This window comes from Limulus polyphemus, unplaced genomic scaffold, assembly GCF_000517525.1.
Source record: "Limulus polyphemus unplaced genomic scaffold, Limulus_polyphemus-2.1.2 Scaffold2122, whole genome shotgun sequence".
In the NCBI taxonomy this organism is placed as follows: domain Eukaryota; kingdom Metazoa; phylum Arthropoda; class Merostomata; order Xiphosura; family Limulidae; genus Limulus; species Limulus polyphemus.
The window spans coordinates 55,518-74,486 of NW_013667732.1; the positions used below are offsets into that span (position 1 = coordinate 55,518).

At 29.9% G+C, this 18,969-nt stretch overlaps 1 pseudogene; it reads right to left on the bottom strand.

The window, feature by feature from the left end:
• LOC106466015 overlaps positions 1 to 18,969 on the bottom strand; it is an 80,697-nt pseudogene that overhangs the window by 50,691 nt on the left and 11,037 nt on the right.

The window sequence follows — 18,969 nt, forward strand, 5'->3', positions numbered from 1 at the left end:
CCTAAAACATAGAAGAGTAAAAAAAGAAGTAAAGCAAACAATTATCTCATCTAGTTATAACCTTTGTACTAGGTTGCTGCTCCATAGAATTCCAATATAATTTATCAAGCTTATTAGCTAAGATGTATTTTAGTCTAAAAAAATATGAAATTTTGAGCAGACAAAAGACACACCCTATCTCATTGAAATTTTGGTTCAAAAGAAACGGTGCTAGTCATGTTAGAAAGGCGGAGAAAACCAATAGGGGAATATTTGAGCTTCTGATTGGTTATTCATGTCATATATAGAAATAAGTGTATATAAGGAAGCATTTCCAAAAATGGAAAGAGGTAGGTGGGGTGCCACTGTGTTTGATTTATTACATGAGCAATATCTTAGCAAATAAAAAAGATAAGACCTTCTTATTTTATATTCTAGCTTGTTAATATCTGTAATTTGAGTTTCTGATTCATACGAAACTGTATACTTAGTATTTTGACTTCACAAACATCTAATTTGAACCAGTGCTGCATTCAACATACCACATGACACAATAAAATTGATGTTTATCTTTTTCTAAATATTTACTTTTAAATTAAGAAATTGAGTAATGTATAGTTCTAAAATTTGAATTATAATCTAAAGTTTGATACCAAACTTATTGACACAAATTCATGAAATAGTAGTTCAATAAAATTTTGAATGCGAGTCAACAAAAGAGATGACATGGCCTTTCACTTGTGACCTGTCTTGAAAGGGTTAAACTACATCACTATAACCTTTTCCTTCATACTGCAATATTATTTTACATCATTACAACCCATTGCCAAATGGTACTAAGTTGAGCAGTGTCATGATAATCTGCTTACACAGACTATACTGTTACACTAAACATTACAACCCATTGACAGAGGCTGCTACGTCAAGCTATATCATGGTAACCTGTTTGTACATACTACAAAGTTATGTCACATTTGCTGGTACAAACTACTAGGATAAATAAAACTGTGTTCTCTTCCATGCACACCTCAGTACTATTCTACACCATTACAACCTGTTGGTACAGATAAGTAGGTTAAGATACATTGTAACTTGTTCTACACACCATGGTATTATGCTACATCATTGCAATCTGCTTGTACAGACTATTAGTTTATGCTTCGTTATAAATTTTTCCCACACACCACAGTATTATGCCATTACAATCTGTTGGTACAGTTATTAGGTTAGACTCTATCATAACCAGGGCTTCTATTTTTTGGTGTTTATTTTTATCTGTTTTATAGTTTTATTTAGATATCTTAAAATTGGTGTATTTTGGAGTATTCACTGTTAATAAGTATACTAATATACCATATATTCTCTGCATACTAATTTCTCTTATGGAAGTAATAACAGATACAAAACTTAGTACTATTTGTGTTAAAGCTTTGTAAGAGTAGCTAGTATTTTATGACATTATAAAAACAAACTTACTACTAACAGATGAAATATGTTCCTTTTCCTTCATAATAATATTTCAAAGAAATGTAGTTCACATGAAAAGTTAAATCTTGCAAGCACAGTGACTTGGAAAAGTTGGGACATTAATGTAAATTCAACTGATCAACCACTTCCAGTGTTTTTCCAGCATTCAATGGAAACTCACCATATATATATATATTTTGTATCTGTGGGGGTTATCAGTTAAAACTGATGATCAGAATCCCTAATTATAAGTTGTTCGTACAAACTACAGCATTAAGCCACATGATTACAGCCTCTTTGTAGAGACAATTGGGTTAAGCTACATTTTAACTTGTTCCTACATACCATAGTATTGTGTTACATCACTGCAAACTTTATTCCTACAAACAGGGGAGAAAAAATGATCTCTTCGGGAGGGGGGCAAGCAATTAGGGTAGAGTCAATAGTGCAATAATGCAAAATTAAGTTTTCTAGAATTATGGAGTGATTGTTATTCTTAATGCAAGTACAAGATATTTAGCAACTTTGTAGGCATTGGAACCAAGAATAGATAGAAGAGGTCTGAGGGGAAAACCATTTTTGTGTATTTTTAGTAAATCATACATAAAAACAGGGTGGGAACCTATAGGATAAAGTTCTGCAAAAGTGGTGTCAGTGATGAATTTACAATCTTTTAAATATCTTAAAGTCCATTGAAGTTTTTCCTCACTCTTGGGAATAAGCTTAAGTTAATTTGGATTCTCGGTGTTTTTTGTCTGATATTTATTACTATTTTAAAGATACAGTGTTTATTTAAACCTTTCTCTATAATAGTTTCTTTTAACAGTGTTATTTATTAAACATGTGTATACTATACATTTTATTGTACATTCCATTATATCATCACCCTTTAAATCTGTTCTTTTTAAACTTCCGATTGAATGTGAAAAACTCACTCAATGCTAATATTATTTTTTTTTTTAGTTCAAATATTATGAACTTTCTTTCTTTTTGAGATATTAGCATTGATGATGGAAGTTAAGGAAATTCCATAATGTCAGTATTAAAGACAATACTTTTGTTATACAAAAACATTTACTGGCTTATACACCCATATTGGGCAGTTTCATACCAGACTCCTTCATACATAACCTTGTTTTAAATCTTTTAAACAGAGCATATAATATGTGTTCTGACTACTTCTGTCTTCACTCAGAAATGTTAAAAATCATATAATATTACCAAGTAATGGTTATCCCCTTAATTTCTTAAACTCTATCACATGAAAATTTTTCACAAATAAAGTAGAACCTACCAAAAAAGTCACTCACTGTCTCAAAATATCCACTAATTCTTATCACTCCTTTCGTTGGCAAACAAAGTTTTAAACTCAAATATCAACTTAAAAAAATCAAACATATTACCCACAAATTAAGCTACATTTAGTATTTACATCAATGTTTAGAATTAAAAATATGTTTAAAAGCAAAAACGCTCTACCCATTCCTATGCACTTGTGAGTCATACACAAGTACACTTGTGGTAGCTGTAAAGTTACCTATATTGGTAAACTACAAGTCACCAACAAATATGTGCACACGAGCACATAGGAATTTCAGTAAGAAGCAGATATAAGCTAACTAATCCACCTGAGTCTTGTATCTGATTGCACAGTGAGAATAACATCCACCCCATATTTCTAGAAAACTTTAAAATTCTTGACTCCAGAACCACAGATTAAGAATTATTTATTATAAAAAGCCTCTCCATTTTCAATAATAACCCAACACTAAATAATAATATCAACTCCTCACTGTTGTTATTAATGTAATCAATTCTAGATTCTCACTGTTTTTATTTGATATTTATTATTATTTTAAAGATACAGTGTTTATACTTATATTTTCTTTTAACAATGTTATTTATTAAACACATGTTTGCTGCACATTTTACTGTACATTCCTTTATATTGTTACCATTTAAATATGTTCTTTATAAATTTCTGATTGAATACAAAAACTCACTCAATGCTAATGGTTTTTTTGTAGTTCAAATATTATGAACAAACTTTTTTTTGAGATATTAATGTTGATGATGGAATTTAAGGAAATTCTGAAACATCTATATTAAAAATATATCTTGGTATTACCATGTTTATAATATTTATTATAAAACATTATTAAGTATTTGTATATATTATAAAACATTATTAAGTATTTGTATATATTATAAAACATTATTAAGTATTTGTATATATTATAAAACATTATTAAGTATTTGTATATATTATAAAACATTATTAAGTATTTGTATATATTTTTTATTAATGAAAATAGTAAGTAATTACTACAACAAATAGAATTTTAATGTGTATCTGTGTATTACATCTTATCACTTAACTCACTCTTTCACCCACTTAAAAAAAAGGAGGAGCATGCAAGAAACCACATTTATAAAAGGTTGGTGTGAATGACAAATGTACACCATTCTGATAGTACAGAGTACTAGGTTAGGATACATCAAAACTTGTTCCTACACACCACAGTACTAAGCTACACCATTTCAGCTTGTTAGTACAGATTATTATGTTAAGCTACATCATAACTTTGTTCCTACATACCATAGTATTATGCTACACCAGAACTATTATAAGTTGTTTGTAGGACTACAAAAGTTAAGGTATGGTACATCATGATAATGTTTTGCTATATACTTCCAACTAAGCGAAACTAGGGTTTTACCTCATCACCAGGAGGTCCAATTGCACCAGGTAAGCCATCATCTCCTTTTTCTCCAGCTAGTGCTGGTGGTCCAGGCTCACCCCGTGGACCCTGTAAGCCAGTTGGTCCATCCACTCCTCTCTCACCTTTTTCACCTTTTGAACCTGGAATACATTCTAAACAGCTTCCCCCAGCTTCACCTGAAAAGTTAGAACAGTTTTCATGATGCTGAAGGGTTTTTGAGAAACTTGAAACATTATATGTGATTTACAATTTGGTATACAGTAGTAATGTATTTACAGCTACATTTAAAAATACATTAGTGAGTATAATTTGTAATATTGGAAATTGCCTATAAAATAGACATTTCAAAATGACTGTTTTACAATATGATAGTTTAAAAATACATTTTAAGTAAATCTAAAATTTTTGTAGTGCATAAGTATAAGTAAGAGGAATATATACTTTTTTGTGATCTACAATGTGAAATTAAGACCACAAGATTACAATAATAAATTTCAAAACATATATTTGTAGGTTAAAGATTATATGTAAAGGATTAAATTCAAACATTTCATGTTGAGAATACATGATGAAGTAGGTTAAACAAGAGATAAGATATAGGACGAGGTGTTAATTGTGAAACCCTGGGGAGAATCAACAAGTATATAAGTTGAATTAAAAAACAGATGTTACAGCTTAGTAAATTACAGTACTGTGTTATAGTATTAAAAGTTATAAAGGGTATACTTGAACATATAATTTGTGATGTATAATAGTGAACACTACAATTTGTAGGTGTCATTGCCATTTGTTGTAACTCTATTTATAGCTCTGAAAGTGTTACCATGGAATATGCTATTGGCCAGTCATGGCACATGTGACATTTCTGTTACAGAAATTTCCTGAGAGCTCTTTAAATAAATGTTGAATCCTATCTGTTTCTAACCATAATAGCCTACCTGTAGATGGATATAGAGACATTTGACATTAAAATTTGAAATTTTAGGCAATATTTTATATATACAAGCCATTCATTTTCCACACCAACAAGAAAGTGCTCATGACCCAGGTCTTCTGAAGATGGTTTGTCATAAAGCAATCTTCTTGACTTGGGATAACAACAATAACCAAGGACACACATTTAGCATAAGTAATTTTGATGGTGATTGAAATATGTATAATTCTTTAAGAGTCGAATACAACTGTCACTAACTAGGGATTCGATGCATGTGATATTAAATATTGGAACGATTACCTAATTGTTATGTAACATCTTTTGAAAGATTTCTACATGTGGATTGTGGCACCAAATGTAAATAATAAAAGACACAACAAGTTTTTTACTTTGAAACAACTTTGTAAAAGGTCAATAAATCTGTACTGTTATTTAACCCAAGTACGTTTAATCAGTTAATGTTCAAAAACTTTTAATGTAAACTAATTTAATGAGTAATTTGTTATATTTTTAGAAAAACTCACCTTGAAAACAGATGAATATCAAGTAAAATAACTTTTATGGATTCACTTGCATTGTATTTAAGTATTTGGTTAGTGCATTTTATTGAATAACAATGTTTACAGGATCAAAAACTTAAGTATTAAAAAATTAATGCTGCTTTATAAGAATACAGATAAATTCAAATGCAGAAATGAATAGATAACATCACTATTTTGCATATTTACATGTAAGTTTTATGTCAGCACTGAAGCTTATCCCACTTAATTGTAATATAAATAACAGGGCTGGCATAACATGTTTTTTCTGCCCTGTGAAAATGTTGACTGAGCTGCTCATATCCACTTTTCCACCATTATAGGAATTCTACATAATTATGCCCCCAAGAACCTACTACCCTGTTTAAATGCACATGTTACACCCTCGGTCAAGCCAGCCCTGCATCTTAAATGTATTATAATTTTTTTTTAAAATCTGATATTTATACATCTATACCTAGCTGTATGATACTCGTGTGATGTTTCAAGCTAGGTATAAGCTACAGAATAGTATGTTCTAAATGTTATTTCAACTGTTACATAATGCTGTAAAAAAAAGAAAACTAGTTTGTCAATGATGCTTTTAATATACATTTTTTACTGCTATATATATATATAAATCATACTATATTGTAGAGATGAGATCCTGAAAACATGCAGCAATTCTGCTATCAGTTGATTCTTTAACACCTTTAATGAGATATATTAATGTGTGAAAGAGTTAGCCATGTTTTTCATCAGTCTCTGGTGAGAAAAAAAAAGATATTAAAAACTTGATAACCCTGTTATCATAGCCAGTTTCCTGAGTTAGACTAGTTTTAGGGAGTACCACTCACTGTTGCTTAGAATATATATTCTCAGACCATCATACCTTCTTAAATTCACTTTAGATTAAGGAAATAACAAATACCCTTACCTTTTATTCCTGTAACACCTGGCAATCCAGGCTGCCCTGGAATACCAGTAAAACCTCGGGCACCCTTTGGTCCTTGAGGTCCAGGCCGACCTGGTATACCTTCCAGTGAATCACCAGCTGGACCTACAAAGTAAAGGTAACAAAAACATAGCAAATCAATTATGACAACATGACTGTTTTGTTAACAATATACTTAATTTAAACATGTAAAGGGTATAATTAAAATTAATATATAAAGAGTAAATAAATAAGCAAAAATTTGATACCATGTATAAGATAATATGATATAAAATAATAAACACAGTATAGAATAAATGTCAGAAGCTAATATTAAAGTAAAACACAATAAATTTCTATACAACATTTAAGAGTCTAAACTGCTTTCTTCTGAAGAGTGGGAGAATAGGCTTCTGTTTATTTTTATATATTCCTCTTTGTTTAAAATGTCATCTAATATCTAAAAGTGTGTCTCCATGTAATTTCTTATGTATCAAAAGACTAAGGGTTTTGCTATTTCAATCAAAATATATGAGGGTGAGTATATAGTTTCCCAAATTTATTCACAAATGTCTTTGTTCATCAAGGTAATTCGCCTATCTGAAGTTTCTATAACATTGGCAAGGGAAATAATTTATTATTTTTTAGTAACAATTATATGTGTTTAGAAGATTTTGAAATTGATCATAATTAATGAAAGCAGTGGCTATTTTGAACATCACTATGACAGGAGTTATAGCCTCTCTCATCCTTTTGAAGCCACTGAAGTTTGAAAGGGAGTAATATAAATACATTAAGTCTAATGTTGTCAAGTACACAATGAAATGTAAAAGAAAGATTCAGCTTTTATAACTAACATGTTTTTGAACTTTGATATATTAAAATCTCACTTCTTTCTGGTGTTTCTTATGATATTTTGTGTTGAAGAAGATGAATGGTTTACTGAAGATTAAATGGAAATCTGAAAGAAAGTGAACAAGAATAAAATAACTTTAAACACATATGTGTACATTTTGGTCATATGATATCTAACAAGTTCAGTGTTCATATATTACATGTGGTGTGAGAAGGAGAGTATGATATCATTCACTGAATGACTGATGAATGGACAGTTATTTAGTAATTAATTAAGCTATTAGTAAAATGCCATTATCACTAAGTGACTGATTTAGGAAGAAAGCCAGGTATCAAAATATTTCACAGAGCAAAGGAAAATTATTTAGTGAATATTTCTGGTCTGTTCCAAGTTATCTTCAAAATTAATAAGTATATTAATATGTTCTCATTTCTGTGTTTATTTTTTTCTAACTTTAGGTAGCTCATAATTATGATATAGGATATAATTAAAATAACTGTCCATTATAGCTAGTTGGACCAATCAGAAGATGGTGAAGTGACAGATAAACAACAAGGGAACTTTGTATATCAGCACTGAAGCTTATCCTACTGAAGCATATAGATTTTAATTGTTTAATAATTTTGTTTTTTGTAAGATAGCTTATACTTATATATATATATATAATACATATTTACATAATTCCTCTTTTTATCTGGGCCTTAGCTGCATAATTTTGGTGTGATATTTCAGACTAAGTAACATTCTGGGCCTTAGCTGAATAATTTTGGTGTGATATTTCAGACTAAGTAACATAAAAGATAGTATGTTCCATACATTATCTCTAATATCACATAATGTTATGTGGAAAAAAGTTTTTCAAGAAATAATGTAAAATGTATGTTAATTCATCTTTCTTACAGCATTTTGATCTAGTTACTTAGATCATTGTCACAGATCAAATAACAGTTCTTTAATTCAACTAAGCTTATACAACAAAAGAAATAACAACAATGAGATAAGCATGCACTATTATTATACACTTGGCATATGAAGGTGAATAAAGGCAGTAAAATTATCATTCATTGAAAACCTTGTAATCCACATAAAATATAACTTATACCAGCCAGATGGACTAACAAAAAACATCATTAAATACGTTTATAACTACTGGACCTATAAAAATCATAACTATTCTACTTTAATACTATCAAAAACATGCAAACAATGAAGCACATACTTAATAGTTGAAATTGTTTCTCTTTGTTAAGTATTATACTATAAGATGGATATAAACCACTAAGTAAACCTTTATGTTAAGTGAATACGAGTGCATCAGTTTAATAATATCAGAAAGATAGGAGTCGGATGAGTGTTAAGTATAACTTGTATAGTAATTCTGAGTTTATTACATTTTAATTTGATTTAATTTGGTAATTTATTATTATTATCTTATTCATCTGGTTGCTGGAGTTTGTATTTAACCTTTGTTGTTTCCTCGTAGTTGTCATGGTATCTTGCATGTTACTTGATGGAAACAATAATGGAATTTTATGACATATAGTTAATCCACTAATTTTGTTTAATTTTAAAGTTTGGGGAAAAGATACACTTGAGGTAAGGAAGGGGGTGAATAATGACTGAGTTAATAATGAATTTCACCCTTATATAACTGGTTTAGAATATATCTTTAGTCAGGTAAATTTTTAAAATGTTTTTCTGCATGTAGTATGACATTCTTGTTAACCAAATGTCAAAAGGTCATAAACATGTACTAATATTTTTACTCATGTAAAACTTGCATATGCTAATGACTAGAAAGTCATATTACTTTGCCAGTGTCTGATCCCCGCAGAAAGAGGTGAGCTTATCTCAAGAAATGGCTCAGATACTTGTACAATTTGAAATGAGTTAGGTGTTTTTCTCTTCTATGAACGTTATTTGGAGCCATTGTTGACAAATGCAACATTGGATTCTGGTATACCACACTTTTAATGGTTTTCTGAATTTCAGCAGTAAATCAGAATTCCTTGAGTCTTTGTTCGGTGTAGACATATATAAAATTATTTTTATCTTTGTCCTATGCAGAAGTTTTCAAGCCCCTCTAAACCTTAGCAGTCAGTATAAGTTTATTTTTGAACAAAAAGATCAACAAATATGGTAAATAGCCACAATAATAATAATTGCCAATAAACATTTTATTTATTTGTTCACTTGTGTTTGTTTCTTTCCTTTGTTATCTGAGTTTGAAATTATTTTCTGCAGTACATTTCCTGAATCTACATTTGCAGGTACTTTTGTTGAGCTTATCTGCTGGCTATTAGTAGAACCTGGATACCACATTAACATAGGGATAGAAAACAGCTGGATTTGCAAATATTTACATTAGTTCAAAAATATTTGAAAGAAAAGAATCAAGTAGATATAAAAGATAATTACCTAAGTTTCAATACTGTCATAAGAGCAAAAATCAAGCAGTTGTCAAATATAATTATATCAGTTCAACATTACTAAAAAGTTGTAAATCATGTGGATGTGCAAAATTATTACATCAGTTTACTAAGAAGGATATCTTTTCTGATGAAATAATCAGTTTCTTATCATTTTAATTGCTATTTTAGCAGAGACCTTCAAGTTAGCTGTTGATACCTCTTTCTCCAGTGAAACCCTTTTCTCCTTTTTGACCAGGAATCCCAGGTAGTCCTGGACTTCCATCTTGACCTATTGGCCCAGGAATACTCTGTCCAGGGATTCCTCTGGGCCCTGGTTCTCCTTTAGGTCCAGGTGGTCCAGGAATACCTGGTGCACCTTTCAATCCATCAAGACCATCAAGTCCACGTTCTCCTTTCTCACCCTCATCACCTGGTATACCTGGTCTCCCTGGTGTTCCAGGTAGTCCATCTCCACCTGGAAGACCAGGAGGTCCACGAAGCCCAATTTCACCTTTAAAAGAGGAAAATCTTTAAATCACTAGTATCTTATTTGAATATAAAGCATAATAATCAAATGTTACAAGGAAAATTAAGAACTATGCCCGAAATAAAAAGTTGAAATTAGTTTTTAACAATTTTTATTATGTAATAACAATTCACTAATTAGATTTACCAATGATATTTTTATGAAAATTAAATGTTAAGTTTAATTTCTAAAAACATTAAATAATTAGGTACTTTTAAACCAATCATTACCACAAGTTGTAACCACAAATATTTGAAGTAGAAAACAAAAATGGATAAATATTTCTGCCCAATCATTTATTCAGTGTCATTATTTCTAGCAACATAAAGTATATTTAAAGTACTTCATTTACTAACATTTTAATATTATAGAAAACACTATAATCATCAATACCAGTTCAGTAAACACCGAAAACACATAATCTATACTCAAATCATTAACATTACTTAATTGTGGGTGCAAGCCTATTAAAATTTATACAGTTACAAATTTATATATGCCCCCATTCTTACACTAGTTATTAATATACTAATGCTGAAAAATAAGAAAAACTATCATAACTATATTCATGATGTTAATAGTGTTAGTAATAGTGATTTATTTCAGGTAATTTTTGGTTACTTGAGAATAAATTAATTGATGTTGGTTAATTTAAGTGACATTGTTAATGTAGTAGAGCTGATGCTGGTTTTGGTGTTTAATGTTAATTAATTTTTTAATGATTTGAGTATAGCTAGATTATAGTGGTGTTTTGTGGTTTTTAGTGTTAGTAATATGATAGTTGATGTAGTCATTGTGATGGTGATTTTTAATTTTAAGGGATTTTTGATCACTAGAGTATAAATCACTGTGGTGTTTTGTAGTTTGTAGTTTTTGTGTAATGATAAATGTTGTACTTAAGTTGATAGTGTTTTTTTATTTTTAAGGGATTGTTAAGGATATAATATAGCTATGATAGAAATGAATAAAAAAACCTGTAACCCGTGTGCTTTCGAAAAGTGGACCTCTCGAAAGCTCTTGGGTTATAGGGTTTTCATTCATTTCTATCAAGACTTCTTGAACTTACGGGTTTTTCTACCTCAAACAAACAATGTCAGTCTTATAAAACTCAATACCCATCAGTCTACTTATAGTGGAGGATTTTGAAGAACTTGTTCCCCTTCCAAAAAATTCTTAATTAAGAGATTAAACAGCTATGACAAATAAAATATAACTTTTTTTGCTTATGACCAGCACTGCATACAACAAACACATCACAATTCAAACTTCAATCAATAAGAATTCATTTCATTCACCAGATTAACCTCCAAACGCAATTTTAGACATCTCCCTTATCAAGCAATAATCAAAACACATGGTAGTGATAGTTTAGCAAATTTCCACTTTCTGTAACTCGGACAGTGGTAATCCAAACTACCACACGTTTTCAGTGGATATGCTCTACTGAACCATTACTTCACATACCAAATTTCAAGGCAATCCATTAATAAAAACACGAGATATAAAATCTCCAATTTTGATTGAATTTCTTTTCTTCTCACCAAAAGTATGGAAACTTTATTTGATAGAAAAACATACATAACTTTCATGGATTTTTTTCAAGTTTGGAACACTGATATATCTTTTCAACCTATAATTAGGTGTCAAATTTAGTCTAAATATAAGCCACATGTGCAGAGTTATTAAAAAAAACTGCTCATTTTTTGACCAAATATTTGTGCACTTCTGTGCAAAAAGTCCCATGAACTATCGGTCTGAAATTTTTACTACAGCTTCACCTAAGAGTAAAAATGCATTGTTTTAATTTTTTGTCATACAGATTAAATATGGCTGATATAGAGCAGAAAACTATAGGGTGAAAGCATGTGTAGATACATAAGAATTGGTTAGAATAAGCAAAGTAGATTAGCACTGTCTAGCTCAAGTTTTCAAAACAATCATATGGGTGGTTATTATTCATTTCCAAATTTGAAGCACAAATTTGTTAAATTTTATGAAATTTTCCTAAATAAAGAACATTTTAATGTCATGGGATATTAGCTTAAGCAATTAGCATAAATAATGATGCTTGATATAAGTACAGCTGTACTGAGTACATGGGGATGATGACAAGAAACCTGTTAATCTAGTTTCCATGGCATTACTATAAAGGAAGCTATTAACACTGTTTTAGAGAGGAAAACTACCACCATATATTTTAAAGAATCTGGTTGGTTCTGTAAAATATAGGTCTGTTCTGAATAATAGGATTGCAACCCTAAAGCTAATGTTGGTTACTATCAAGTGTCACTTTCTTACTTGCCGTGGTTTGTTGGTGCGTATTGACAAAAAGTCATGATATCTAATCACAAACACCTCTGGTGTAAAAAAAAATATGAGGTCAGAAGGATTGAGCGTGTGACTTAAAGAAATGAAATCAAAATTGGTAGTCAAATTGATAGTTACACTTATAGCATTGATGAGAATTTTACAGAAAATATTCATTAATTAGTTAACTGGACCACATATTTTGTTTTACCCACCACCATGCCCCACATTGAATGAAAAATGTGGCTTAGCTAACTAATGAATGAATATCTGCTGTAAAATTTTTATCAATTCTATAACTGTTCTATAACTATTCCTTTAAGTTGCATGCTCAATCTTTTTTTTCACACCTAAGGTGTTTTTGATTAAATTATTTTCACAATGAAATAAGTTTCCACCACTGCTAGAACATATTCAGCTTGACATTTTCACAAAGGTTTCATCAGTCAATGAGGGTCACAACCACAACAAATAACACATACAATTTATGATTTCATCCACCAAAATAAGCCACTGTAATAAACACTGATAACTTTAGGAAAACATGCCAAATATTTAGCACCTGGTATTCCATCTGTTCCTGGAAAGCCAGGAGGTCCTTTTGGACCTCTGGGTCCTGGAAGTCCAGGGGGTCCTGCTACTCCTTCACCTCCCTAAAAATATTCTTCATGAGAAAATTGTTTTTCTTGCAGTATTATTAATTCTACCTAGAAAGATCCTGTGTTTTTACTATTCTGAGCTTGGAGTAGTATTAGAACTATAAGAAAGCAGGCTTAGTTCTAAGTTGAATAGCTTTTCTTTTCTGTTTTAGTGACATACAGTATTGATATAGAGAATTTGTTTTCAATTACATAAGTTAGTTTTACAACAATGAATTTTAATTTCTATATTCAGCACATTAATATAATAGTATTATTTTTTAACTTTTACTACCATAAAGAAAATTGCCATGCTCATTTGTAAAAGAAGAAAGCCATGTTTCAGCAATAGTTGAATTGTTTCATTAATATAGTATTTTAGTACTGTAGTTTGAATTGATTCCAGTAATAGTTAAATTGTCTCATTAATTTGGTGTCATAGTTTGGATCAAAACTGTTCATAAGAAATAACTTACTCCAGGAAGTCCAGGTGGACCACGTAAGCCTCTTGGTCCAGTTTCCCCTGCTCTTCCAGGATCACCTTTCATTCCAGGAAGACCATTTAAACCAGGAAGCCCATTTTCACCATGATCACCCTGTTAGATAAGAGTCAAAATCTCACATATTTTTATAAAAAGATAGAGATATCAAATCACTTTCCATACACTATTTACTTTAACCCCTTCCATGATAGGTTTAAAAAAAAAGAACAGGTTTTATATTTCACTTTTTGATAGCATATTGCAATACATGATAACATGCAAATAAATTTGAGCAACTAATTAAAAATATGGTGAGAAATGGTTTGCCCAAATAAACTGTGGCAAATATATTTTGAAACATGGAGAGAGCCTGAGTTATCTCAGGTAAATCACAGAAAAGGCTAAAATAATTTTACAAGATGACAATATACAAACTCAAGAAAATAAAAAAATATATTACACATAATTAATTGAACAAAAACTTATAAGTATGTGATATATCAGTATTTAATTTGCTTTCAAGTCAAATATTTAAAGAAAGTTTTTAAAAATAGATAGTGTATTTAAAAAACTTAAAGAGTATTATGGATATTATATATGTTCCACATATACTTGAAACAAGTTATATATATATATATATATATGCACACACTATACTACATTGATAATATTAACCAAAAAGGATGTCAGTGGTAATGTTATAGCAACAAATTTGCTAAATTTAGTAGACAAATTTATCAAAAGTACTTTACTAAAACAATCATGAAAGAAGATTAAAAGAGTTACATGTAATATATAAACGTTTTGTCTGTTATTTCAAATGTTCTTCTCTATCATTTCATGTTATCCTAATGACTGTTTCACATTAAATTAAAAGAAATCTAAACAAGTAGTGTTCAATTAATACAAACTTTTTAAGATTATCGTCATAGAATTACACAAGATGTCCAACAAAAGACATATGTTTTTCAAAACATTGGTATCACACACACAACTGTTTTAAGTGATTAATTGTTACAGAAACACAAAACACACTTTCAGATCATTGAGAAATCCATTAAAAAATATTCTAACCTTATAACCAGCTGCTCCAGTAGGGCCAGGAAAGCCATCTTTTCCCTACAAAACAAAGCATAAATTTCTAGAAAATTTTCATAAAAAAACATTAAGTAAACAAAAAGTTGTACTAGATTAAGAACATTTTTACACATTTTCAGGAAAATGTTTTAATGTAGTTTTTGTGTTTCCATTCAAAGTTATGTTTTATCTCTACTGAACTCCTATGGTACATACAGGGAACTTAATTAAACACCCTCAATAAGTTTTAATTCTCCATTGTCAGAATTTAAGACATAATCTTCTTTTACACCAATTGTCAAAATAAAAGGCTTTTACTTATATTTCTTAATGGTATAAATATATACTATGTTGTTGTTGGCCTTATGATTCTTCTATAATAGGTGTCTGTGACTTGTTAGTGATAAATTCAACAAGAAATAAACAGCACGCACTTCACTTGTTTTCAAAATAATATATATATATATATATATTTGGAACAAATTAAACATATGCACAACAAATTCTTCACACTATAGAGATTATAGGCATATCATAAACACTATATGTATAGTGTTCTTATTCTTGTCAAAAGTCCACTTAGGCCTATTCAACTGCTTTAGAATTTCAGTTGACAAGCCAAACTATCTTCTCTATTACTATTGCACTAATATTCTGTGTGTGATTCACTTAGAATTGTGGCGCAAGTTATCATAATCGTTTGGTCTTCTTTCTTCTAAATATCCTTTGTTCCTTTTGTCAAAGTGCACTCAGGCTGATTCAGTTACTTAAGAACCACTCTTTGACAGAATAAATTCTTCTTCTTATCTTCTTTTCTACCGTTAGTCTTACTCTAACATATTAAGCGTTAGGCCCATGTTAATCATTAGGCCTATCACTTCTATGGTAGTTAACCTCATGCCAAACTTTTCCTTGCCCATAACTTTACCCTATATTCTATATTCTCGATATCACTGTATTGCATCTGACGTTTGATAGTCTCAACATCAATGAATTATTAACAAAACTTCCTACAATCATCTGCTTTTAACTCTTATTAAAACAAAAACTAAACAATAATAAAATATTCACTCAGAAAAGTAAATTAAGTGTTAAAGCTGTGATAAAATTGTGGCAGTAACAATATATGTACAAGTAAATTATATTATATATATCATATAAACAATAAAATGTGACACCATCAAATGATTTTGACAATCAATTACCAAAAATATAGCAAACTATTATACATTCGTATATTTTACAACAATATTATTTAACCCAAAACTTCACAAATTTGGCCCTGGAACAATTAGAAACCTCAAAAACAAATGCAGCCAATGCATGTATTTAAAAACATGATATTTTGTTTACCCTAGGCCCAGGAAGTCCAGGTAAGCCTTTCTCTCCATTCATTCCAATTTCTCCTGTTTTACCCTGCAATATTTTGACAGTTGTTACTTAACTAAAAATACAAATTATTTTACAACAAAACACCATTAGATGTAATAAATTAAACTAATGAACAGAAGCATGTACTCTCCCCATATGTATATATAATGATTTCAGTATACCTCTGATCTACAATATTTCTTCTTTAAAGAAGTACTTGGTGCAAAGAAAAATAAATTGTATAGAAATTGGTAGGCTAATTCTTACTTTTAATCTTATGAACTAGAATTTCTCAACATCTTAGTATTATTTAGCCATCATATAAACAATATATTCATATTCAAATTTTAAGTTAATTTTTTGTTTTAACATTGTATGAGTACACTCTAGCTTCAGCACTGTTTTGAATTAAGTAGGTCAAATTTATTTTGATGGCAGTTATATTTACATATGTATATTGCTAGGACTGATGTTTTCTGATATATTTGCTTCTATAGTTCTGTGACAGTGGAGAACAGTAGGGATGGTAATTCTAAAAAACTTTTATTGTATTATAAAATACAAACATGTATTGCTATAGCAATTAGATTTTTGAAATAGAAAGTTTGAGTCTTTCAAACAGAAGTATGCTGTGTAATGGAACTTCCCATGAATTTTTTGGGGGATTGATTAATAAATGAAAATAGCTAAATCATAAAAACAGAAACAAAATTATTTACACATAACCCAATAACAAGCTAATTTACTACTTTCTCTAAGTCATTCAACTTTGAAAATTACTTCCATGCAAGGGAAAATAAGAATGTGACTAAATTCTAGACTAAATGTGTCATACCAAGATTTTAGCATTCAAGGAAAAAAAAAAGTATTTTACCAAGAGACAAACTTATAGCTCTGTATTACCTGTACTCCAGGAATTCCATCAAAACCTCTCACTCCTTCTTCTCCTTTTTCTCCCTAGAATAAAAATAAAAATAATATCATTACTGATTTTTTGTCCTGAAAATAATGTTTCATCATTTGGAACTGATGTCAAGAAAATTAATTTGATGGAAAAATGAAAACTCACATTTAGAATCTTAAGTAGGAAGATTTATATTTGGAATACTAGTGGTGAAGAATTAGGTCATGTTGTGTGTGAATACCAACATTTAAGATATTCTGTACAAAAACTGTAGGTTATAATCTGTGTGACTATTTTCATTTAAGCTTCTCTGTATGATGTGATACATTTAAAATACTAAGTACAACAAGAACATTTAGAATACACAGTGTCGTAAGCATAAATTACAGTTAAAATAATCTGTATGGTGCACTATAGCTTAAATATTGTGAGGGAATATATAAAGCCAGGGAACTGTATAAGAGAAACCCAAAACTAGCACATTATTTGTGGAAGTGCCACAATTAAGTTAATGTGAATAGAAAGCTACTGCAATTAGAATAATGAAAGTGAAAGGACTAAAATCAAGAAAATGTATGTAAAAAGCTAAAGACAGGACAATGTAAAAAAAAAACTAAGAAGAACTAGAGTTTAACGATTTGTGGAAGGCTACATTTAGCAGAATGTTGTGTAGAAACAGCTATAGTTAGGATACTTTGTTGGAAGAGTTACAAATTGGAGACCATATGTAAGAACATTACAGCCAAGATACAGAGTGTATAAAGAACTATAGTTATAAGAATTTTTAATTACAAAGCCACAGTTTGGACACTGTATAAAAAGTTACAGTCAAATGTAATTTGTGTGAAAAGAGATATAGTTAGGATACTATATGTAAAAGATACAGTTAGCAGAAGACTGTATTAGACAGTTAAGTCTCAGATATTGTGTGTGAAGTGTTACAGTTAGTAGGGTTTTGTATTTGGAAAGCTAAAGTTTGGACATTGTGTGAAAGCTTCAGTTAGCAAAGGACTATATTTTTCAGTTACAACTGGGATAGTGTGTGTGTGTGAAGGGCTACAGTTAGAAGAGTTGTGTATGTGAAAAGCTAAAGTTAGGACAATGTGTGAAAGATACATTTAGCAAAAGGTTGTATTAGACAGTAACAGCTGGGATACTGAGAGTGAAGAACTACAGTTAGGAGTATTTTGTGTGTGAAAAGCTAAAGCTAGAACAATGTGTGAAATGTACAGTTAGCAGAAGACATTTTCAATAAAGTTACAACTGGGATACTGTGTGTGAAGGACTGCAGTTAGAAGAGTTTTATTAGTGAAAAGCTAAAGCTAGAACAATGTGCCAAGTGTACAGTTAGCAGAAGGCTGTATCAGACAGCTACAGCTTGCATACTATGTATAAAGAGTTACAATTACAGTTAGTAAAAAAGCTACAATTACATGTAAGATACTAAGAATAAAAAGATTAAGTTATGATAATGTAAAAGACTTAGATAAAATGTATCTAAAGTCAAAAAACTGCATGAGAAGTATTTATCAAATTAGTGTTCACTAAGTACAATCTCAATTTAATGTTCCACAATATTCAGTAAAACTACAAATTGGATAGTGTGACATCTCATAAAAAACATACTCATTACTTTATAATTAAAGTTTGTGCTTTAATAAAATACAAGAATTTAAGAATTTAATCAAAATACAAAATATTCATGTACAATAAACTTCTCACCAAGAGGTTCAATTAATATTTTAACTGTCTTTGCAGATAAATCCAAGTTGTCCAAATGTTGGTAAAATTGCTATAATGATATTTCAACTATTTTTCTCGGATTTTATTTTAGAAATCTAT